The sequence below is a fragment of the Paramisgurnus dabryanus genome, chromosome 1, assembly GCF_030506205.2.
Source record: "Paramisgurnus dabryanus chromosome 1, PD_genome_1.1, whole genome shotgun sequence".
NCBI classification, from domain to species: Eukaryota; Metazoa; Chordata; class Actinopteri; order Cypriniformes; family Cobitidae; genus Paramisgurnus; species Paramisgurnus dabryanus.
In genome coordinates, this window is record NC_133337.1 from 26,698,824 (window position 1) to 26,725,583 (window position 26,760).

Here is a 26,760-nt window from a genome sequence, read left to right on the forward strand (position 1 = left end):
TGAAATTTACACTAGTGATGTGTCTCAAACCTTTTCAAATATTTGCAGTGTTTCTACAGTGCTTCAAAGCTTACCACCGCTGTCATAATTTGAAGGTTTCTCATTGATTTTGACTTTATACGTGAAATGAATACCAACATCCTCTGACATACTTGATGAATATTAAAAAGGTGTTAATAGGGAAATGCGAATAGTTGTTAGGCTGGGATAGATTCGTAGTAGTTGAATTTGCAGATGTGCACTATGCAATTAGTTTTTCTTAAAGGTGCAGTGTGTAATTTTTAGTAGGATCTCTTGACAGAAATGCAAAATAATATACAAAACTATATTATCAGGGGTGTATAAAGACCTTTCATTATTAACCGTTATGTGTTTATTACCTTAGAACGAGACCTTTTTATCTACATACAAAGAGGGTCCCCTTACATGGAAGTCGCCATTTTGTGCCGCCATTTTCTACAGAAGCCCTTAACGGACAATTTTTTTTACTAAGTTGTCTCCGACATTGACATGTTTTTCCGGTGGCAGCTTCTCTATGTGTTTCAAAAGCAAGGGGTGAGCAGTGGACTAAGCTGTTGGTTGCAATTCGGAACCTCACAACTAGATGCCGCAAAAATTTACACACTGCAGCTTTAAAATTAGCAAGTATGGTAGCTGCAAATGTGTCAGTTGCATTAATGTAAACTATATAATACATGAGTAGCAATACAATAAGTTTTGCATCTAAAAGCAAGAATATCCTTTCATACATTATTTAATGTTTTACTTCTCATGTGCTGTGCAATACGAATGAGATCATGCATGCATTTGTAATTTATTTGCTCATTTGCTCACACTTCATAATTTATTAATGTGGGGCAAGCGGAGTAGATTTTTAAAGACACTTTCTGTAGCTATATGTTATAGATGCTTTGTGTAATTTCACTTGTTAGCAGACATTATGAAATATAAGGCGCCATATTAGATTGACCTAAATCTCATTTTTCCCTGCCTAGAGGACAACTCTGCTCCCATATATTATATAGTTCATATTATTAGATGGTTAATGTCTTTTTCACAATTTTCTTATGAAACTATCTGCCTTTCTCGCATATACACCCGTTGCATGAATGACTGACTGTAGAGAAACATCTTTCACTATACTGCACGCTTATTCAACTCTCATGCTCAGATTTAAGAGCCTCATGGTGTGAACTCGTATAAATTACACCTTCTCAAGCACTTTGATGAATTCTCCAATACTGCGGAAAACGAATAAAAACAAATCTTTCAAATGATGCCTCCCACCCATGCAGGGGCGGGTCTGCGTGTTTGCTGGAAGTCTGACATTTGAAATAATGATATTTCAGCATCTCGCTCATAACCTGGGCCGGGTGTGGGTCACAGAGATAGAGCAGAACCGTATCGATCCCGGTTTTCATCGTCCGTAATGAAGCTCGGTCACCTTGCAGCATACTAATGCTCGTTCATGCTTTCGTGACACGAACGTCTTAGTTTTTCCTGTTTCACAGCGCAGATGTAATCATTCACAGGTTGACTGCATTTGTATACGTGTATGGGTGATGATGCATCGAAAAGATTAATGATTGCATTTGAAAGTTCTTCATCCAAACATAAAATTTGTGCCGTTGTTTATTCTTTGGGCTGTTGTTATTTGTGTGGGACAACGACAAGAAAATTGACAAAAAGACACCATAAAGCATGAGTCTGTAGGGTTCAGCCTGTCTATCGCCAACTACTTTTTTTGCATAGTTGTGTAATTTTCTGTCATGCATTGTGCCTCACCCCGCTAATCAGAGTGGATCTGACATTTATATATCCACATGACAGTTTCTAAAAGTCGTATATCCTGAAAACATACTGAACAAGTGATATATCTGCAAGGTTGTTCTGACTAAATGGAAGTGTCTTACGCGGATTATGCTTATTAAACTGATAACGTAACATAAAAAAGTTTACTTTTATCGGGGAATCCCAGAAACAGCGTAAGCAAAAACCGATCAGCACAGGTAGTTTTTTGCTCATGCTTTTTTAATGATTATATGTAGGGGAGAACCAGGGCAAAAGTAACGCGGGATGAAAGTTACAAAGCAATTTTCTCCGAGCATTGATAAAATTTGCATTCCAAACTATCACAGCATCTTTAGCTTACAACCCTTTACAGAGCTGATTTATTTTATTTTATTTTCAAAAATTCAAGTTTGTACTATCAGGTTGCTTTTGAAACATTTGATAAAACTGAAATTTAACATGTAATGTTATTTTTTGCAAAGATAAATGACAAAATATCTTTGCAGTTACATCTTGTTCAGTTGTGTTACTTTTGTACGGAGGCCCTAAGGGGACATGGAGCAAAAATGTTATAAAGTTTAGTTTCGCGTATGCACATGGAACTATCGCGTGTGCATGTGAAACTCTCCTGTGTGCACGTGAAACTATCGAGTTTAGTTTTGCGTGCGCACGTGAAACTATCACGTGCTCACGTGAAACTTTTGCATGTGCGCGCGATAGTTTCACGTGAGCGTGCAAAACTAAACTTTAAAAAAGAATTCTGCACATGAAAGTTTTACGTGAGCACATGAAACTAAACTAAATATTTTTTTACTCCAATGTCACCTTAGGGGCTTGGTACTTTTGACCCACCTGTGTGTTAACTTTCATCCCAGCTGACAGGGTCAAAAGTAACAATTTGCTACTTATGTTCCAAGTGAAATTATACTGAAGTCGTTTTACTTTTGTTCCAATTTTCACCTGGTATTGATAGACCAAACTTTGAGTTATTTAGCACATAAAAAATATATATCTTTGTCTAAAACATTATATTTTAAAAATTTGTTTCTCTGAAAAATTTTACTTTCACCCCTGCTCTCCCCTACTATAGGCGATGACACCACTGCTTGCGAGAAACCTGACAAATCTCCAAAGTGCATGTAAGCGCAATTTTCTGCATAGCTGGTTTATTGATTTGCATGTAAATGCATGATGAATACAGTTTTCTATAATAAGCAGATTTTTGATAGTTATCCGTGCATGTAAACGCAATCAATCTACATAGATGCCTAATAAATTAAAAACTTAATAAATTGACATATTTATATAACGTTTCCTAGATGATCTAGATGACAAGTTTAAACTCTAAGCAAACTCTTCCCCATCCGCGGCACATATATGCGATGCAGTAGCCGGGTCCTCTTTCTTTCTGTCTACAGATGTGATGTAATCACACAAATATTAATGACTTTTTCAAACTTTTATTTTCGTTACTGTTATACATTATTATAATACGTAAGGGATAATGTAGAGGCAGCCGGTAGTTATCGGGAAATAAGATTTCACGATAACTACCGGCTGCCTCTACATTATCCCGCTTATTACACGGCTACTTGCCACATAAGGAAAAAAACTGGACATGAATATGAATTTGAAACATTTTATTGGCATATTTGTTTTAAATTAAAATTTTTATCATTCCGCGAAACTTTGCACATATAAATAAAATGATCGTAATACCTTATTAAGATCCTCTGCTTCATACTTGTCTGTCTCCATTTTTTCTCTTTTAGCCAGTCTTTGAGAAGTTTTAATGCCCATCCTGTGTTTTTTTGTGTGTTGGCTTCGTAGCTGTCATGCTCAGCTCTCTGTGTCTTGTCGTTGTTCGTTCTTCTATCCACTGTTTAAATGTTTTGTTTTTTCCGTACATGTTAAAATTAATGTCAAAATGTTGTGGTTGTCCAGTGTTTGTCACAAGATGGCGCCAAACAGTAATCTTTATTGGCGCGGAGCGATTTTAATCGTACAAGTAGTACCGGCTATGCGTTATTACTTTGGAGCGGTTATTATTTGAAAAGAACGAACCTGCAAATGTCTCAACTGACCAATCAGAATCAAGCATTCCAGAGAGCCGTGTAATAAATTGTTATAAGCTTACCATTGTGTTTTTTTCCCAAATTTTTTGCTAATTTTATCTGAAAAATGTAACGGACTGCCGCTTTGAAAAAGTAATTAATTTGAGCGCTGTATTCTCATTTAAGCTTTGTGTAAGAAACAGACTGGTCTTCTCCCAGTAAGCTGTTAACTTAACGCATTATTGAAACACAAGGTAGAGGAGGTTTATGAACAATAACTCAGTCTGTTCCTCACACAAAGCATTTTCATACTTCAGAAGACTCACAGTGCATGTAGCTCGACTGACATGATCACTTTGAATTGTAATGAAAAGTGCGATGTGAACTGAAATAAAATCCAATGAAAGAGTTAACATGCTTGAATAGTAAGACTTTCAGATTATTAAATACGTTTTTGCTTTTCTGTTGGTTGATTTCAAGACATACAATATAACTTTTATAGAATATTTTGGTTCATGTGAAACAATGACTGTAAAAAAAATGCTGCCAGGACAGATAGTTGAAGAGTTGAAGTTATCGAGTTATTGCTTCTGTGAGGTGAGATGGATTAAAACAAACCGCCCATCTCTCCATGCTATGCTTCTTTATATATCCAGTGTTTATAATATTATATCCTGTCTACAGTATTGTTCTGCACTGTCTGAATACGCACACATTTTAATACTGCTCATATTGTTTCTCACTTACACACAGCCAATTTGTGCTGACATTTCATTATCTGAAACTGCGTGTCCTGCCCGCCGATAAGCCTGGGGAAAATTACATCTTTCCCCTTCAGAAGGTCTGTATGAAAATCGTTTGGCATTAAAATGTGCGGTAATGTAGTGTGGGAAACCTGACATGTAGCTGATCCATGATTTGCATTTTTTTATGTGGTGGTCAATTTGAGTTAAAAGCGTCACTCGAGGTAAATTCAGCGTAGACTTGTTTATGTTGAAACACATCAGTTTATTCACTAAAAAAATATTTCAATGAACTAATCAGACAGCTACAGATTATATTACTGTGTAGAGACCAATAGTGTTGCTCTGCTGTACTGTGTTAAAGTCTAAAGCATTTCAAAAATTATAATTGGCCGCATCTCAAATACCTTGTGCCAGTCTTGTGGACTTATAATGACCGCTGCGTATACGTTGAGTCCACGTGACCGTTGGCTGTCCCATTTGGCAATTTGGTTTAAAAAGGGTGCTCATGGGCACACACTTTTTGGTCGATATGCACCCTTGATGCACACTTTTTTTCTGAGCCCACACATGTGTGAGCTTCAGTAAACTTCTTCCCAAAAGTAAAAAGGTCACGATCTCCATTCAAGCACCCACATGAACACATTCCTAAATTATAATCATTCGTCTGTCTATTTATCTTTACATGCTTACTTTCACGGATGCGCCAGCAGTGCATTTAAAGCACGCATAATAGTTTACTTATGTCTATGATCAAGGGCAAACACCTTCTTTCACCCAGTAATAAAACATATATTTATTAGCGAATCATTGAGTCAAAATCTTTCAGATTTTTTAAAAATAATTCAAACTAATGAAACATTTTTTTAAGAGATTGCAGCAATTCATATTTTGTCTCTAGTAAATTATATATTATTTTGTTTAGTTGGCGAATCATGATCTTCATTTAAAACTAAAACATTGTGATTTCCCAGAATTGTGCAGCCCCAAAAGTGTGGACTTGAAGTGAAGGGTGAGGGCTAGTGTCTAGAAATGCAGTAAACCAAGAAATGCAATAAACACATTTTGTGCAACATATACTTATGCATATAATAAAGTGCTGCTAAATATTTAGTAGTATTTGAATCTTTATGTGAACCAAAACCAAATGTATTTCTTGCTGTTTGGTCATTGATGGGATCTAAAATTTTTGATTTTTGTGTAAAATGTAATTTCAATAATGTCAACAGGTAGGGCTGCAATATAAATCACATGTGATTGTCATGCGCAGTGTTGGGGAAAGTTACTTTTAAAAGTAATGCATTACAATTTTAAGTTACTCCCCAAAAAGTAACTAATTGCGTTACTTAGTTACTTTTCATGGATAGTAATACTTATGTTACTTTTAAGTTACTTTTGCGTTACTTTTTCTTACTTGGCTAAGGCTTAATCTCTTTCAGGCCTTGCAGGTGTTTGATTTGACTGAAAATGTTATTATTTTATTATTTTTAATTAACCTAACCCTTGCAAAAATGTCAAGATCTGACCTGAACGGACGTATGCGATATGGCCTAGCTCAGTGTTTTCCAACTTTTTTTCTGCCACAGCACAGTTTTGATGAGTAAAAAAAATCATACGGCACACCACTTTCCCAAAAAGCATGAACAAATCTGCACAAACCTGTATTGCAATGCTTAACTCATTCATCACCAGACTTTTTTTTAAACATTGCCGCCAGCATTTTTTTTGTCATTTTCACAAAAGTTTCAATAAATGCCTTCCAGAAAAAAAATTCTTCTAAAAATATATAGACATAAAAAATATATCAAATGAAAGAACAGACCCTCTGCTTTAAAACAAACACATTTTGTTAGAGATCAGATTCAGAACAATTATCAAAACATACACAGAGTTCAAATTTTGTAAATAGCGTTTTGGCTTCAGTTTTTTAATACATTTGGTAAGTGCGCAATGTAGTATTCACATTTAATGTGAAACTTGATCTTGTTTTAATGAAAAGAAATGATATCCTAGCTGGAATTAATGACAGTGACACACGCAGCTCAGTTACCTGGTAGCTATGCTTTGAGTGCTTTTTAAACACTGTGGCTATGGCAGGGTTATTATCCATGGCACACCAAACAAGTGGTCATGGCACACAAGTGTGCTTCGGCACAGTGGTTGGGATACACACTGGCCCAGCTTGTCAGTAAACTAAGGCTTTGTTTAGTAAATGCTGCTCCATCTGAAAGCAGGTGATGGCAATTTATTACTATTTAAGGAACCGGCTTTACTGACGAGATGCGCATGATAATCACATGCGATTTATTGTGCAGCCCTTATAACAGGTGTTTGTAATTGTTGGGTATAGTAAATAATATTATCAGAACCCTTGTGTCTTTGCAAAATCCCCAGTAATGTAACTGCTCAGGTCTCTCTCTCTCTCTCTCTCTCTCTTTCTCTGTGTGTGGTTTTGGCATGAAGCAAAGCAGCAGCTGGTAGACCCTGCAGGGTTTAGGCAGTCATTTTAGAGAGATGATGGTTTGGTGGTCCGGTCAAAAGGTCTGTGCTCTGCGGCACAGTCAGTGTGTGCATCAGGCAAACATTAGGAAGTGCAGTGCCTATGAATGGAGAGATTTGTGTGTCGCAACTTCTTATGTACGCTTATTGTGTGTATGTGTGCTGTGCATGTTTAAGTGAGTCAGACGGTCTGACAGCAAACAGACTCTGAATGCTAATTACACCTTCAAATCCTCCCCTGCGTCCTGCCCTGCACACCGCTGGGATTTCTGACAGAATCTTCCCTGAGATTGTGTGTCTGTGTGTCTGTGTGTGCGTTTGATGGAGAGAGACAGTTCTGCTGCCGGGAATCGAGAAAGAAAACAGTAGAAAGTCAATGCCAGTTCATTTGAACTACTTCTACAGAGCTATACGGTATTTAGTCCTTTTATACATTACACATATCTGGCCAATATATGCCACTTTGCACAAATGTGGGAAGCTTAAATGGTCTCTGACTTTAAAGAGTAACTAAACCCCTGGTCAGAGCCTGACTCCGCCCACTGGCAATATTTGAAATAGCAAGAAAAGTGTGCAGACCCCAACGGAGATGGGGGGACGAACTGAGCTTGTACCAAGTGTGTGGTTAGATCGTAACAGGGGTGTGGTGAGCTTGAACCTGCTTACCGCATACGTCACATAGTACCACAATACCCAACAGGAAAATTCAACTGCAGTAGCCACCGTTGAATCTGAAGAGGGCAGCGCTCAGACGTTTTACACCATATATTATAGTATTAAAACACAATACCCAAATGTCAAAAAAGTAACTCATCAATGAACAGCACTAATAAAGCATCATTCTTATAGATCATTAACCAAAAAAAGTTGGTTTAGGGTTTAGTTACGCTTTAAAAGCCATAAAGGCACAAATGTGTTCATGCAACTCGAACTCATCGAAAAAAATCTAAATTATGAGGTGGCAACGTATGACTTCATAAAATGTGAATTGTACGAATTTTATTACAATTATTGGAAAATTCAAGAATGAAGCTTCACCTCCAAACCCAACGTCAAAGCAGTAAAAGCGGTACTGGCTAGAGGGGATACAGCTACGGCCAAATCTTGCGAGATTTTTGGTTTAGGTTTGGGGGTAGGATTAGGATGAGGGCCGTACCCCTTCTAGGGGTTGGTGTAGTCTTTGTTCTGCCCCTTCTCTACTGCGATTGGACGACCGAGTCAAAAGTGACATCAAGTCTTGGCGACCGGTAAATATCCCGCACTCGTCGTGGAATAAATTATATATATAAATATATGCTCTAAAATAAAAAAAACATTTTATCCTACCTTCATCAGTTCTCTTTTTATCACCTCTCAATTTCAGCAAAAACTTAACATAATTCCATTTTTGTGAAGGATCTTTGATAGAGATCAGATGCAGAACGATCCTCAAAACTTAGACGGACATACAGCTATTTGCCCTAGGGCGATACTTCCAGGTCTTATTAGTTGTCGAAGTGCTGATTGACGAGATAACTCGTCAATGGCGGGGAAAGAGTTCATACATCAAGGGTCGGTTTCCCGGAGAAGGATTAGACTAGTCATAGACTAAAATAAATGTAAGAGCTGTCCAAACTGAGAACAACTTGCACTGACATCTTTAAATACATCGGTGCCTTTGCTTTGCCTTGCCTCAAAATGCGCACAAGTAATGTTTTAGTAAGACATTTTGTTAACTAGTTATATTTCCTAATAAAACTAAGGTCTAGTCCTGGCTTAAATTAATCCCTGTCCGGGAGACCACCCCCGAATGTCTGTTTATTTTTTATATATGCTTACGTTTGTAATATTCCTGCATTCACTTTACCCACTGACATCACGCAACGGCAATAAATCAGCTATCATTCTTTCGATCTCACTTCGTATCGCAAGTATGAAACTTATCTCACTCTTCCTGCTCATCTTCTTCCTCTCAGGGAGGGAAATGAAAGAAATGATTAAGCATCGCTTGACGCTGTTGTTCTTGCATGAACAAATGTGATTGGGTTGTCAGGGAGTAAGTATGGGTGAGGGTGTCTCTCTGTGTTTGTTTAGGGTGAAATGAAAGCGCCAGGCTGTAATTGGGAATGTATGTGCCTGGCAAGCTGCAGACGTCTTTAAAAAGACTGCCTGATTGATGTGCAGGGTGACTAGTAAAACAAATTAACCTTCGCAAGGTCATGCTACTCCGACAGCGATGTGAGAGAGAGAGTGTGTGAGTGTGTCAGAGAGGAAAGATTTGGACTAAATGTCCTTTAAATGAGTAAACATACCTTTGCCGTCTTATTGTTTTAAATTCATGCATTTGGCATTTAATGCCATTGAATTTATTCATTTAAATTATTTTCAGTATGCGCATTCATTGGGATTCAAACCCTTAAGCTTGGCATTGATTTGACCGTGTTCTACCAGTTGAGCTACAATAACACAAATAAACTGCAGTGTTGTAGTTGAGTCGAGAAAGAGACTAGAGATTAAGTGTTGAGCATGAAACAAGACGTAGTCCATATGTAGCTGGATGCGGACTCTCGATCCCTACTCTTGGTCTTGACTCGGTCTTGGGTTGGACTTGATTACAACACTTATAAACTTTATGTATAGAATTGTGACTTAATACTACACAGGTCTGGAACTACTTTAAGTTGTTTTAAGACTTGATGGACGAAGACAAATTGCACCTGTTGAGTCAGTAATGGCCTTTTGAAAGAACGCCTTTTGGTTCACACGCATTCGTAACCAATCGTGATGACTTGGGTTTAAATAGTTTAAGGAAGACGAATGAGATTTGTCTTTTCAACTGAGGACAATATGTTTGGTAAATAACTATAAATTAGGTAAAAGAGTCTATAGTTGCAATGCTTTTTGTTATCTTTGGAGCTTGACAGCCCTTGTCCTCATTCATTTGGATTCAGCTGTCGTCCCCGATCTCTCTACTTACTATTTTGCTGTACTTTATTGGCAATTTTCCTGTCATTAATCAGATGCTTTAAGCTATTGACATTTAGCGTTGAGAAATTCACATTGACCAGAGGACCAAGATGTACGACACTCCAGCGAGGGACCCATAATGCAACAGGGGTCAGCCTGCGTGACTGAAACAGCGGTGTAATTGGTCGGTGTTAGACCACTGTGGTGACCAAGAAGTGCTCTGGTGAATATACACAGAGAAACCCCACCACTGGAGACCAATGGAGTTAATGAATTGTGGGTAAAAATAGAAAAGCAATCTTGCGGGAACCAAGAGGATGTCGGACAATGTCTTTTACTGGGAGGGAAGGTGATCCTTGCTGTTGAGTGTGAAAAAATGCCCGCAATCTCTGTCTAATGCAGAATTGTTTGTCCCCAGAGACATCTAGTATTGGTAACGGAGTACAGTGGTGAAATATAGCTGGTTAAATTTGGGTTCTTACGGTCTTCACGTTCAGTTTGTTCTAGGCTGGTAATGAAGGACACCTAGTAAAGGGTCTTAGTTAATTAGCCAAGTGAGTAGCTGTGTGTTAAAGCTTCAATTATGTACTAACACTAGACCCAACCAAGTGTGAGATTAGAGCTAAAGAAAGAGAGATGAGTCGGACTGACTTCAAAAACACAATATTGCTTGTTACCGCTCATCATTAAAGACTTGCTGATGTGTCTGAAATTGCTGCAGTTTCATTAACATGAAAAAGAGATCAGACCCGTGGGATGAAGTGTCAAGCTTTGTGTTTACAGTAGAAAGCAGATGACCGAGAGTATGATCGCCCAGAAAATCAGTCTTGCATGGATGAGCAGCATAATGCCAGGTCCATATTTTCAGCATTTTCTGGCACTTACTGTATGTCCCTTTTCCACCAAGGCACCTTGAGTGCTTGTTCAGATCCATAGCCTAATTTCAAATAAGTTCTATGTTTTTTCAACAACCAAAGCACCAGTCCTGAACCAGGAAAAAATGCTTCTTTAATAGCACCAAAACATTGCTGGTTTAGAATTAAGAACCGATTGCGTCTGGGGCTGGGGGAGGGGTAACTGTGACAGATACTAGGAGGGTAGCTACATGCTAAGGCTAACGTTGTCTGTGTAAATATTAAAATGTTATGCCTGTACCCCTTTCTTGATTGCAACTCTGGTTATATATTACGTCGAGCTGCACGTACACGTTGGAATCACCGTGTTTGGCTGGTACGGTAGGTAAGCAAAGTCATGATCATTAATAGTGTTTATATAAATTGCGTCAAGCTGCACGGATACGTTGATTCGCCGCATTTGGATGCCAATTTAGGCCAAGCAAAGTCATGAGCATTAATAGTGTTTATATAAATTATGTCAAGCTGCACATACATATTGGATTTGCAGAATTTTCATGCCAATGTAAGTAAGCAAAGCCATGATCATTAATAATAACACAATATCCAACATTGTTGATTTGTATGTTTGATTTTTGGCTCTGTGGTGGCTCTGTAGCTCATGGAAAGGCAAATCGGTTCTTAGAAAACTCGCAAGTTAAACCAACTTTGAACCAGCATCAGCACCAGCTCTGAACCAGGAAAAGTGGTTCTTAGTAAGCACCAAAACATTGCTGGTCTAGAATTAAGAACCGATTGGGGGCGGGGTTACTGTGAAACTAGGAGGGTAGCTACATGCTAAGGCTAACGTTGTTCTGTGTATAATGAAATATTTTACGCCCCTACCGCTTGTTCTTGATTGCAATTTCATTTATATAAACTACATAGAGCTGCACGTAGACGTTGGATTCACCGTTTTTTTATGCCTATGTAGGTAAGCAAATCGTGATCATTAATATTGTTTATATAAATTACGTTGAGCTGCACGTACATGTTGATTCGCCACAGTTGGATGCCAGTGTAGGTACACAAAGTCATTGACCTTGTTAATAATGCAACATCCGACATTGTTGATGGTGTGTTTGGCGCTGCTGCGCTAACGTTGCCGGGGAAAATTAGACCTATTCAGTGACGTAAGACTTGGCGCTGTGATGGCTCTCTAGTAGCCTGATTAAAACCAGACTATTCTCAGTAGTTATGGTCTGGCAAAGCTTCATAGACAAATAATTTTCAAAGGGGACCTTGCTCAAATGCCTCTGGGCGCAATTGGATAGTCCTAAAACCAATCAGATAAAAGAAAGGGATGACATATGCACCACTACCAGAGGGCTCGTCGCTCTTGCTAAGACCCATTCGTTTAGCCACCAAAGTTTCAAGCTGGTATATCAGACTTTCGCCGAATCCAGTTGGTAAGACAGCAATAACATCTTTTTTAGATATGAAGGCTTGAAGTGTTGTTCTTTGCTTCGGGATTCAAACGAGTGATGTTTCACAGCGGCATCCGTCGTCATCATTTAAACCCCGCCCCAACGTTTTTGATTGGTGCCGCGATTTCTCAGCATTAGAAATGGGCTCGAATGGCCTCTTTGCCAAACTACTTGCAGAGCAAATCTAAATTTGCCAGAAGTTGTCTGGGTTTTCCCAGGCTAGCTCTCTAGCCAATGGAAAGGCAAACTGTTTCTTAGAAGGCTTGCCAGTCGAATCAACTTTGAACCAGCAACAGTACTAACTCTGAACTAGCACCCGGTTCTATTTAGTGAAAAGTGGGGTTTAAGACAAATAAAGACTTTTTGACTCTCATGTAAGATATGACCAATCTTAATTCAGTGGGTTTTCTGTGGTATTAATACAACACTACAAATGTAAAAATAAAATAAAACCCAAAGTAAATTTAGGAAATTTGTGTACATTTGTTTTCTGATGTATACAGTGGCTGTCAATCACTACTGAATGATTTGGAGGTACATTTGGAAGACATTATTTGGACCTGGTGATTTTAGCTGACAGTTTGATGTGTTGGGTATCTATTTGTTGATTAGTGATTGTGTGTGGTTGTGCTATCTGAGGCTGTGATGAGAACAAATGCAGGATTATGTGTGTTTAAGGGGTGCAGAGGTGTATGGATCAACCGCTGTCACTATCATCTTTCTTGGCTTGTAATCATCCTTCTTGTTTGATGTGTGCGGTTTGGATGTTTGCTTGTGTGTGGCGAGGGGGTTGTGCCATATTATGTAGTGTGTTTGTGTTGACTAATTATCATGCCTCTGAAAACAGAAACCCCATCACATTGTTCTTTCACCTTCTCTCTCTCTCTCTCTCTTTCTGTCTCTCTCTCGATTGATCAGTATAATTTGAAAGCTTTGATTTATCACTATCAAAGTAAACCTAAGACAATATCTTTTAAAACCATTGATAGGTGCACGTTATATTGTCGTTGTCTCTGTGTGTATTGTCATCCAATCATTGTCATCTGCCAATCAAATCCAGAATCTGCTTTAAGGGATAGTTCACCAAAAACATTATTCTGTCATCATTTACTCGCCCTCAAGTTGTTTTAAAGCGGACTAAGTGACTTCTGCTTAACACAAAGTGAGAGATTTTCAAGAATGTTAACCAAGCAAAGCTCCATTGACTTCCATAGTACGGAAAATAAAACCATAGAAACCATAGAACATTTATCAAAATATCTTCATTTGTGTTCAACAGAATAAATACCTCAAATAACTAAACTTTCATTTTTTTGGGAAATTCAACTAGTTGCATCCATGCTTTGTCATCTTATCACATTTATCATTGGTTAACATGAAGCAAAGTCTGGATTTGATTGGCTGACATTCACATTCGAAGTGAATTCGGGTAAACCGGATTGTAAGTCGACATCGAACTGTGCAGTCATTTTGGCAGATGGTAACTTTCTTGCAGGGTGCTTGTTTGTATTTTATTTCAGCAGTGTTTCATGAGCTTTCCGCACCATTTAAAATTGTCGAGTCATCATTCTTGTAGTGTTTCAGAGCTGAGAGTGACGCAATAACCTGAAAGTTTGGCTAGACTTTCCAGAAATACCCTGTTTACCAGCTCATGCATCACGCTGCTGACACTGACATCCAGAACAGTGACCTGCTTAGTTTTATAGTTTAAAGTTTAAAGGCTTTTCTTTTTAACAGTGATACACTTATGGAAAATGGACACCAAATGAAATGTGGCCCAGTTTCTCTTTACAGCCGATAAGCCTTATTCAGTCCGCCGCCATGCTGATTCCAAACCGAGACTGTGAGGGATGGACATCCAGAACGTTCATCATTTTACAAATTTCTACAGGATAAAGAATTTTGGGGTGAACTATTCCCATGAAGTCTGCTTCAAAGGGTAAAAACAGAGTGAAGAATTTTACAGCCAAAAGTAAAGATCTAGTATTGAGAGCGAGAATGGGAATAATAGGGGAGATGTCATTGGTAGCTTCTCTCAGCTCAAGTGTCTTGGGACCCCCAGATTCAAAATCAATGAGAAAGGTTTCTTTATATATGTGGCCATTGAGTGGTAATTCCCACCAAAGCGTTCAATTGAGGAAAAAACTCTCACATTTATTCTTGAAAGCTTGAGAAGAATATCTAACAAAGGCCCCAAATGTTTTTGGCCTCCCACCCGCAGATCTTCAAGAGTTGGTGCTGTAGTGCATTACAGGAATGTGGTAAACTGCAGAGCTGATGTTTACAGAGTTAGCTGTCACGCTAGGTCTGTGACAGCTGCCATCCGCTTCCTCATTACAGAGTCTTACGTGTCACAACACAGGAACTCTGAGTAATTCCTTGTTTTCTCAATTTCAGAAAAACAACAAAAGTTTGAGAACGACAAGTAAAATGACAAACGACAACAGTAACGATTGCAGCCAGAGTATAAATTCAACATGTACTGCTTTGTAGTGAGGAAACGCTGACAAAGTTTTGGGTGCACTTGTTGTCTATGAGTCAATGTGTGTGGGTGAATGAGAAAGAGGAGGTGGTTTTGCTACCGTTACATTTTCCCACAGTGGACAGGCGATTAAAGTTAATACACCATGCACACAGTGCTATCTTATACTATAGGGCGCATTAAATAGCTGTCAGTTATGTATTTAGTGCAAATTGAAGACTGTGATACTGGCGTTGTACTTCATATTATCCACAGTTTATACAATCTTAAAACGACAAAACCAATTTTCTTGAGGAAATTGGCAGGAGAGTGACAGCTCGGTAATTCGGTGCGCGCAGCCTTCAACTTTTAAAGCCTATTTCAAGCATCCGAGATAGTCCGCAGTGTTGTGTTTACACAGTCATGACATGGAAATAAAGTATGCATAATAAAAAGGCACGGATACAGACTTTGCTATTCATTAGAGGTAAAACAAAAGGGCAAACAGCCCACCCAAATAACCCCCAAATATTGTAAATGCATATTGAGTGTCAATGTTTTTTTAATTAGATTTTTAACAAGGAAAAAAAGGGTTTCTTGTGTAATCAACAGCATGCCATCGATAGACCTTAACTTGTATTTAATCTGGAATATTCCTTTAGGAATGAACCCAGAGCTGATGCTTCAATATCCAGATTTACCAATGCTAAACCAATTACACTTACTCTCCTCTTACTGCTCACAAGAGCTATGCTATTTAATTACAAACACATATCAGGAAAGCCGATCGGTTGATCTTTTGTATCGTTTTCCGATATGAACCGCATCAGTGTTAAACATGAATCTCTTTTTTGGACTTTTTTGTCTGGCATTTGTGCATAGTCATTTTTTGAAGGTTTCATACTGCATCAAGGCCCTCCGAACCAAAAGGTTTGAATTCATTTGATAAGAGTCAGCCTGCGTGGAGAGGCCTGATGGAAATAAACTGTCCGCTTTTTTGTTGTTGTCATTTCACAGGCAGAAATGAAGTGGAAAATAATGGTTTGACATTGAATAATCCTTCAAATTCAATCCAGTTCCGTCTTCAAACACTGTACAATCCCTGCATCGTATTAGTCCTGTCAAGGGCCATCGGCTTTACTGTGTCATACATCCCTGCGGAGGGAATTGTTTTGCAACCTCTCTCTCTCTCTCTCTCTTTCTTATTCATTCCCTCTCTCGCCCCTCTTGCTACCAGTGAATAACGCCGGGGGGATTGGATGAAATAAATTCTTTTTCTTATTCCTCTCAGGTTTCATCTGGCACGTTTTTAGTTTTCAGATGATAGACGCTTCTTGTCTCTGGCGGTCATCTTTGACGTCACTTCCCCACCCTCTCTTTTTCCAATCGTCAGCTTTTTTGACATCTTTCTGGAGTTTTTTACGCAGCGCGTTGATGGCGAGGCAAAGTTCAGGCGTGCAGAAAGGCAATATTAGCTGGAAATTGGAAAGAATTCATCCGTGCTGCTATGGAATGAATTGAAACCTGGTCCTCTTCGTCGTATTGATTTCTCCGTTTTGGCAGAGTCTCGTTTCCTCTCACCCCTTTTTCTCACCCTAACACCCCCAGCCCTTTTTCCCACCCACCCATCAAAACCTCAAGTTTATCACAGATTGATCCACCCAGATTTGACGGCTGGTTCATCTAGTGTCACAATATTCCAGTGGTTTGGAAATAATGAGAAAAACAAACCGACTGCTTCCAGTTGTGCACACAATCATAGCTCAGATACGTGCGTTGCATAATGTTGCTGTTAAATTCATAGTTTCAAAGCTATTGTTATTTCAAACAGGTCAACTTTATGGGAGTACAGAAGTGAATTGAAACAAACTGAGGATGCAGTGTTTTTGTACATTGTTAAAGGTGCAGTGTGTAATTTTTAGAAGGATCTCATGAAAGAAATGCAAAATGATATACAAAACTATATCATCAGGGTTGTATAAAGACCTTTTATAATGAACCGTTATGTTTTTATTACCTTAGAATGAGACGTTTTTATCTACATCCCGAGGGTCCCCTTACATGGAAGTCGCAATTTTGTGCCACCATGTTTCTACAGAAGCCCTTAACGGACAAACTTTTTTACTAAGTTGTCTCCGAAGATGACATGTTTTCCGGTGGCGGCTCCCATAGCTTATCTAAGTGTTTCAAAAGCGAGGGGTGAGCAGTGCACAGAGTCATTGGTTGCAATTCGCAACCTCACCACTAGATGCCACAAAAATGTACACACTGCACCTTTAATATATAGTTGTGGCCTAGTGGTTAGAAAGTCAGACTTGTAACCGAAGTTCACTGGTTTGATTCCCAAGATCGGCAGGCAGCAACTGATGGGATAAATGCAAACTAACAGTTTAAATGGATTACAGTACCTTGGCAACTACTTCACTTTCACTTCCCTTCATCTTTATACCTAGTATGTGGGCGTTAATATCCAACACACAATCCACATTAACTGTCATACTTGACAAGCACTTCAAGTTAACGCTGCATGACGTATAACTCAAAGGGTGCCACCCTCACCAACACTACTCCAAAAAATGCAGTAAACCGGAAAACATTAAACCGTAAAGCAGTAATATACATGATTTATTCATGCTGCAGTGCATTTGAAAACCAGAGCCCTGCTGTGTAAAATTAACATCATAAATGCAAAGTTAAGGGAGGCACTTCATAGTACTCACAATGAATACACAGAATAGAGTGCCGCAGGGATTACATATTTTTGTAGGCTATCCCAGAAGTCAGCAGGGTTTCTTGACAATAAAGGCCATTTATTTAATCAAATAGACTATTGAATTATCGCAAAAAAATAAGATCTGTGTTTAACAAAAGTTTATGACACTTATCAACTTTACTTTTATACATTTTGAATGTTTTGATCATCGCTCTGAATCTGATCCCTAACAGAAGTCCTTTACACAGGGTTCCCATGGGATATGGAATTTCTGGAATATCATGGAATATTCCAAAGGTCTTTTCCAGATTTTATATATTTTTTTGTCAAAGACATGGAATATAAGGGATTTTTGTTTGTTGCTTTGAATTTTTGTTTCCATTTATCAAAATCGAATCCGCTTGTTAACTTGTGATGTAAGGAATACCATTTCTGGGACTCCGCTGATTATAATTTAAACAGCTGTTTATTGGCACTGTTTATTACATTATCCAAGATCACAACATACAGGACATCGGTAATGGAAATTCAGCTTTTTAGTCAGTGAAAAGTCAGGGAATTTGACATTTGAAGATTGGGAACCATGTCTACAAAAATGCAATTATCTCAGCTTTTAGCTCAAAATTTTTATTTTTGAAGAAACCTACCCATATTTTTTTGTTAGTTTGTTTGAAACAGGGGGTGTTTTCTTTTATTTGATATATTGTATGTTTATATATTTATAGATTTTTTTAACTTAATTAAAGTTTTTTGAAAATCATAAAAATGCTGCAGCTGGCTGACAACCTAAAAAAAACATTGGCGGGGAAAGAGTTAAACACAGAGCTTGTTTTTTTGCGACAATCCAAAAGTTTATGTAAAAAATGAATGGGCTTTCTGGTAAAGGAACCCATGTCCTAAAAACTTCTGGAAATTGGCCTACAAAAATAAGTCATCCCTACGGCTCTCTATACAGGTCCCAGTGGCAGATTTAGTGATTTGGGGGCCCAATGCAAATCCATGTATTGGGGCCCCAACCTATTGCAACCCTTACTGTATTTACTGTTTCTCTGTGAATTACTTGAATATATTTTCATTCAATGCCACATCCACATTATATTTTAAATTAAAAATACTTTGCATTCAAATGAACATAATAAGACGAGATGAAACATTATATGGTTTTTAAGGAATGCATTCATGTGTTTTAAGATCTTTATCGTTGGAGATAAACAAGGGCACTTGACTTTATTCAGTTGATGGTAAAGCATCATGTACGCCTAATGCTCCTGCATTACATTATGTAAACTGTTTTTATATAAAGATAAAAGTGGAGACTTTGCCTACATTTTTATGTGAATCATCTTTTCTGCTCCACACGTTTCATTGTTGGTTTATTTCCTTGCAGCTTCGCTCTTTTGTTAATTAATTTGCTATGCGCGCATATGCGATAATGCATGGAATGATCTGCTCTAAACTATAATGGGGGCACATTCGTGCAGATGTAATAATAACATTAAAACTTTTTATGGGAATATACTGAAAACACAAAAGATGATGAAGTAGAAACCCAATTAAACAAAACTTATAGATAGGCTTCTGGGAATCTTGATGACTACCAGGGGCAAAAAGTGGCAGCTCACCAAATACACCCCTGTGTTTTTGGGGCCCCTTGGGAGCTTGGGGCCCAAGGCAATTGCCGACCCTAATGGGTAAGTCCGCCCCTGACAGGTCATCCACTCACTAGGAGATTTCTAGTTTTCCCCAGATGATGAAGTGCAGCGCTTCAGACCTTTGCTCTCTGACCGCTGGCCAGCCCAAGTATGAAATAGTTGGTTTATTTTTAGCCGTGTGTGACAGCAGAGGTGACCAGATGAAGGACACGACTCTTCATTACGACGACACCGCTGTTGTTGATTTCTCCTATTAGACTCCACCGTCTGCTTGATCCGCTATGATAGAAAGGAGGGGTGATTACCACTTGTTCGCTTTCCCTTTTCAAACATGGAGAAATTCCCCGAAGTACGGCAGATTGCGGGATCTCTTCGGATCTTTATTCTCTCTGAGCTGATAATACACTCTTAAGCTTCTTTCTCGTTCCGTCGCTCTGTTTGGATGAAAGTGACAGCTATTAGCTTAATAGTTTAGTTGGGTAGTGTTGGTGCTTCGGATCCTTCATGGTTCACCTGTGGCCTTCATTAAGCATCGTTTACCTGCACAGAGGCAGATTGAAGATCGTCTCAAGCATCTAAATATAGCGACGGTTGATTTGAAAAATGTGTCGTTCTTATCAAATGTGCCATTTTGAGATGGGGTGGCAGCTGAGGAGCATCTGCTTTAATAGTCATTGCTGCAGATGGTTGCAACAGACGTTTCTTGAATGTTTATTATTTAAGTAAACAATATGTAAAACAAACATACAGAGAGCTATAATGTTCCACCACCCTATAACACTGTATAATCCACATGCCATATTCATCTTGTCATGGACCATCATTTTTACTATATCGTACTTACTGTGTTTTAATAGCGGTTGTTACAGATGGTTGGAACAGATGTTTCTTTCTTGTTCTTTCATGGTTTATAAAAACATACACAATGCCATTATGCTCCACCAGCCTTCTCTTTTTTTTACGTGCATACTGTGAATTAATTGTTGCAGATGAGGGATGGGAGGTATATTGAATTTTGGTAATCTATCAGATTTTTCCCCCAGCGGGATACAGGATGAGACAAAACCATCTATACGTCGATAGTACATCTCAAATGGGGCTTAGACGCATTACTGAGATATGAATTTGGCATATCGCACAGTCCTTTTTATCGCCCAGACAAACTCTAAGTAATGATAAGATTTGATAAGATTTAAAGGTGCAGTGTGTAAATTTTAGCGGCATCTAGTGGTGAGATTGCGAATTGCAACCAACGGCTTAGTCCACTGCTCACCCCTCGCTTTTGAAACGCATTGAGAAGCTACAGTAGCAGTAAAAAAGTTTGTCCGTTAAGGGCTTCTGTATAAACATGGCGGCACAAAATTGCGACTTCCATGTAAGGGGACCCTCTGTGTATGTAGATAAAAAGGTCTCGTTCTAAGGTAATAAAAACATAACGGTTCATTATGAAAGGTATTTATACACCCCTGATAATATAGTTTTGTATATTATTTTGCATTTCTGTCAAGAGATCCTTTTAAAAATTACACACTGCACCTTTAAGCAAACATTCTGTCCATATTAATAAAAATGCTTTTAGGCATGACAGACAATTGGATTTGATTATGAACCGATGATATTTCACTATCTATTGTGGGGCTACCCAGAGCAATTAACAAAAATGTGGTAAAATTGTCATAGTAAAAATAAAATGCAAACACGCAGAAGAGTTCACTGCTTTTTCACATCACATACAAGTTTGCAATTGTTTGCATGTGCCGTGCTCGCTAACACGTCGCTATTTGGCCTTGATGAATGAGTATTTAGCACAACCGTTCGTAACGCAGTCATACGCATGCGGTGCTGATGTATGGGATAATAATGTCAACGGGCAGAGGAATAAAATATGCCTCTCTTCTCTCGCTCGTTGGATCATGAGATATGTGAATCAAGCAGGGCTGTTATTACAGGCTCAATAATTAAGCAATATTTCCCAATCAGCCTGAGCTGACAGAGTCTGGCAAACAATTCTGCCACTCGTATGGCCGAACTGCTTGGACCGGGACATGATGCATCATGGGATGTGCCACGGTCAGGACCAGAGCAGTGAGTTAAGAGATCTGTGAAATTATAATTGACATACAGAGGAGTGAAGATGAGAGGAGGGAGAAGGACAAAGGGTTGGAAAACTTTTCGAGCGAGTTGTTAATAAAGTAACATTGATATAACCTTGAAAATTTGACTGGGCTTTGATTGATGCATGCAGACTTGATACCTAATTTTTACTAGTATATCACATGTTTGTACAGTACAGGTACACATCTTTTATACCCTGACTAGTGTACATTTTGAAAATGCATCAAGGTCATGGTGTAAGATTCTGGTTTATTCTTTCTTTTGAAGCAAAGTCTGACCTGACCTATTCCCGTCACGTCCCAGAAAATCAATTCCTCCGGCACTCCCTTACAAAACTCCCTAGTTTTTGTGTTTACTGGGTTTTTTAAGATGTGGTGTTGAGGGTGCCGCACAACCTAATATGTGTGGATACCGGCTAAAACAAGCATTATAGAGGGTGTCAAGGTAAGATCCATATAAAGCTCTTATTTCTGTCATTCTTCTGAGGGTTGAAAGAAAGAGATGTGCTGCTTGTTCACAGACCCAGAAATGACCCAACCCTAGAGTTTAACCCCTGAGATGGACCCCTAAGCTTGGCGCTGTTTGCTGGAGGGTTTGGAGATAAAGTGACGGATTAAGAAAAGCTCTCCCACAGGCTGTCTAGATGACTCGAGATGCATTGTGCTTGAACAAAGCCAAGTGTACTGAGAGAAGAGCCAACCAATAACACACCAATGATTCACCTTAAGCTCACAGAAAAGTCATAACTTAGAAAAAACCTAACCCTACAGTAAGTGTTCAGGTTTGACATGTAACTTGAGTATCACTCCGGCAACCATTTGCCAACACTCCAACAACCATTTGGTAAACACTCCGGAAAGATTTGCCAAGGCTCCAGCAACAAAGCATTTCCCAACGCTCCGGCAACCGACCACTCGCCAACGTTCTGGCAACCAACCATTTGCCAACACTCCAGCAACCAACCATTCCCCAGCACTCTGGAAACCAACCATTCGCCAGCGCTCCGGCAAACAACCGTTCGGCAGCGCTCCAGCAACCAATCATTCGGCAACGCTCAGGCAACCAACCATTCGGCAACGCTCCGGCAACCAACCATTCGCCAGTGCTCTTCCAACCATTCTACAGTGATTCGCCAACCATTCCCCTGCTCTCCGGCAACCAACCAATTCGCCAACGCTCTGACAACCATTCGCCAAACGCTCCGACAACCATTCGCCAAACGCTCCAGAAACATTTGTCAGCGCTCCGGCAACCAACCATTCGCCAGCGCTCCGCCAACCATTCGCCAGCGCTTGTCCAACCATTCGACAACGCTCCGCCAACCATTTTCTGGCCCTCCTCCTACCATTTGCCAACACTTCCGCCAGCGTTCCGCCAACCATTCGCCAGCGCTCCGCCAACCATTCACCAGCGCTTGTCCAACCATTCGGCAACGCTCCGACAACCATTCGCCTGTGCTCCGCCAACCATTCGCCAGTGCTCCTCCAACCATTCGCCAGTGCTCCGCCAAACATTCGTTAGCTCACGGCCAACCATTCGCCAATGCTCTATCATTGTGGTGCTATATTTTGCTTAGGCAAGCAACGCACTCAGATTTTACTGAAGAAATCTAGTTCAACATATATTATGCTGTGAATGAATAGTGAGGTAGAAAAGTGTGCCGTTCTGCCCCAGTGCATTTTGGGAAATAACGCACGCTCGTTGGTTGACATTTCATCAGCATTTTACTTCAGCATGCCCAGCACCTTGAAAATGGTTATTTGAATCAAAACACTGTGAAAAGCCTTTTTGTGTTTGTCAAGGGGAAGGCTCATTGTTTGCACGGTGCCCTGAGTTTTCCTTTCTTCTGTAATCTATTTTCTCCATTATTTATTTTATTTACAATAACACAACACAAAAAAATCAAAGACAAAACATTTCCATGCCTTTAAACTGCTTTTTCCAAAAGACTATTGTGTCAAGTATTTTTGGGGTCAATACATTAAAGACCCCAAGAAGTTTAAAGAGTGTCACTTGTTTTGCCCTCTGAGCAAAGAATATTTAAGTATTAGTTCACCTAAAAATGAATGAATATATTTATCAGTATATGCCTTTTCTGGGACAATAGGGGTCAGTCAGTGATGACAAACAGATCATGTCATTTTGGATAAAATATTTCTTTAAGGCCTTTTTAGACAGAAATAGAGAGATGATAATTGACATGGCACAGCCTATTTGTTTGTATTGATCAGAGCAAGAATCTAACATGAATCTCATAATTCGAGGCAATGATGTGAGGAGCAGGTTCACTGTTAGCAACAAGGGTTAAGAGGGATGTCATGAAATGAACGCACTAACAGCAGTTTATCTGTGACGTGATGATCAATACGATGAAAAATACATTGTGTTTAGTACCACATTAGTTCACAGCTGGAAAGAAAAGAATCAATCTTGGGTAAACAAACCTGTAACATTTTCAATTGAAATGTGCCTTAAAGATTAGATCACCAAAAAATTAAAACTATCAAATTACCCCTTTGTCGTCCCAAACACGGTTGTCTGACTGACCTCCGAATTGAATTTTGAGGAATTAAGAAATTGGTTGATTCATTTTCTCAAACTTTCATGAACAAACTCCATCCTCTTAACTTAAAAAAATATGAAGAAGAGTCTCCGGAAAAAAATGCTGGGTTATATTTAACCCAACATTGGGTCAAAAAGAGACAAACACAGCCGTTGAGTTAAATAAACACCAAAATGTTTATATTTGAGCCTACAATGGGTTAAAACACCCAGCATTTTGGGTTGAAACAACTCGGCATAGGTTAAATTACAACCAAACAGGTTGGGTTCGTCCCTTGAACCAACGCTGGGTTGCAGCATTTTTTTTAAGCGTATAGGATTAGTATTTGACTGCACAATTTCAGTAAGCATTATTTAATTGTATACTGGAAGTTGTCTTGTTTATTTTTCTCTTTGAAGTGTTGTGCTAAAGGCACACAATATAAACCGTAAAAGTCTTCAGCTCTATCAGAACAGACCCGTGACCTATTTTTGGGCCAAGCCTCGGGTGTAAAGCAGTGTGAAAATGTTTGAGGCCTAAATACCCAAAAATTCCCAAACATGGTCCCTAGAGATCAAACCAATCTTCATCACATACTGCAGAGTCTATATTGTGTACAAAAAGTGATGTGTGTGTTTGTGTGTATGTTTACTGTGTGTGTATGCATGCACAAGCAACCAAAGGTCTTGTTTTCCTTGAGCGTGTCAAAACAACAACGAGTGAAAAAACACAATTTCTTTCGAAAAGAAATGAAAAAGCAATAGCTCTCTTTATTTTTCCACTTTTCTTTCTTTGAAAGTATCAGTATTTACCACAGAAAAGTTGACAGCGGTAAAAGAGCAAAAGCAATTTCATGTGGTTGGTGAAACGCGGACTTGTCACGGTTCAAAATAGGACTGCGCGGCGACCGTGGCCGCACATCTATTTGTGATGTCCGATGGTTTGCCTCGGGAGACGTTGAAAAATGTGGCACATTCCTATTTGGGGAAAAATGTGAGTCGGAGTTGTTCATAAAGACTACGCCATGTGTGAATTATACAGTCGATTTCAGGGTGGCCGGCTTTCACGCTAGAATTTTGAGGTTCTTGTTGCACAACCAAAAAAATGATGGTATTTCTAGCACAGTTAAAAATTCAGTGCAAATCTTGATTGATAAAATGACACTACTTTCACTGCATGTTGACTTTCCATCCAATGCTGATGCTAGCGAAACACCTTCACCAATGTACTGTTGCTATGGTTACCCTTTCAGATGTTCATAAGCATCCCTTTAGCAAACATGTATAAATAATAGGTACTTTACGCCTCCTGAACCTTTAAGGTGGCTATAATTTTCCCACTGAGATTATGTATTATGTAAATGAACTACTGATCACTAGAAGCAAATAAGTTTTACAAGATTTGAGGCAAATCATAACTGAGTTAGCTTTGCTGACTAAAGGTCAGTTTAAGAGCGATCCTTTGTGAAGATTGTAAAGAGACTGATTTTTTTTAGATCTCGAGTTGTACTTGAACAGAAGCCTTCACGAACAACAGCTGTGCTCTGATTATGTGCTTTAAAACCAATTTTTCGTGGTACTTGGGCTTTATTGACCTTTCATAATGTAGCCGCTATAGGTTTTGTTTGTAACATATAATCAATTTTTGTTAAATTAGCTCAGGGCCTGGTTGGGCCCTTAAGAGGTGAATTGTTTCTTGGCTTTGAAAGTCGGATTTAAAGGAAACCGTAAGCATTTGCATTTGAGAGTTTAATCAAACGAGAAGCTAAATCTGGTCGTTTCTTTATGATCCCTTCAGTTTGCACACTTTCACGATCGATAGTCATTTGTGTTCGAATTAAATAACTGCTATAACTTTTATACCTAAATAACGCTTAAATGCAACTTTGCTGCATTGTGATTGGTTTACGTGACACTCGGGTGTAAATGACTAATTTAATAGCGTCATACAGTGCAGACCTACACGTCATAGATGTGGCTATTCAGGGTTCCCACGGGTCCTTGAAATCCTTGAAAGTTTGTGAATCTGGGAGAAAAATTTAAGACCTTGGGAAGTTTTTGAAAATATACATAGATACAGGTCATTGAAATGCTTGAATCTATTTTATGCAAGAAGTTTTCTGGGAAAAAAATCCATATTATTCCCTGTGTAGGATAATATCATAAAAATTCTAGACTTTTAAGCACACCTGCTAAACTGATTGCTTTAAATGCTTATATCTTCTGTATGTGAATGTTCACATTGTTCCCTGAGAAGGGAACGAGACGTTGCATCTCCCTTGCCATACTTCCTGCGTCCCTGTAACGCCGTCTTTGGCAATATTTCAGATAGCGATATACTTCCTGGCTCCCGCGTCACCCTGTCTTTGTCGTTAAGCCTCACTATTGGTTGAATTTGATATACACATTCAGACACACTTACCCCTGGAGGCGTCTCCAAAGTGTCACCGCAGTGACGCAGCGCGAATTCCCTTGAAAGGGAACTGTAACAATGTATCTTAAAAGGTAACACGATGTAATCATGCACCCACATTTCATCCTTGAAATAAAGGGAATTGGATTTGGAAAGTCTTTGAAAGGTCCTTGAATTTGAAGTTAACTAAGGTGTGGAACCCTGTGGCATGCCCATTCGGACACGTTGGGGGCTCATTTGGGTACCTCCATTATAAGTCCCCCTCACAAAAGATTTTTTGTATAAAAGACAGACAGGTTGTTGTTGAGTTAAACAATGTCCCATTAAATTGGGATGTGTAGCCTCCTCTGAAAGGTAATAATGTGCGTGTAGCCATAGTAACAGACACGGTCTTATAGGCCTCCGGGACTGGACGTGGTTGCATCTGCACTGGAATCATGTTCCTCATTACGGCCTTGATCGAACAAGCGCTGATTGTTGAAATGAATGATCAATAAGACCAGGATTGAGAA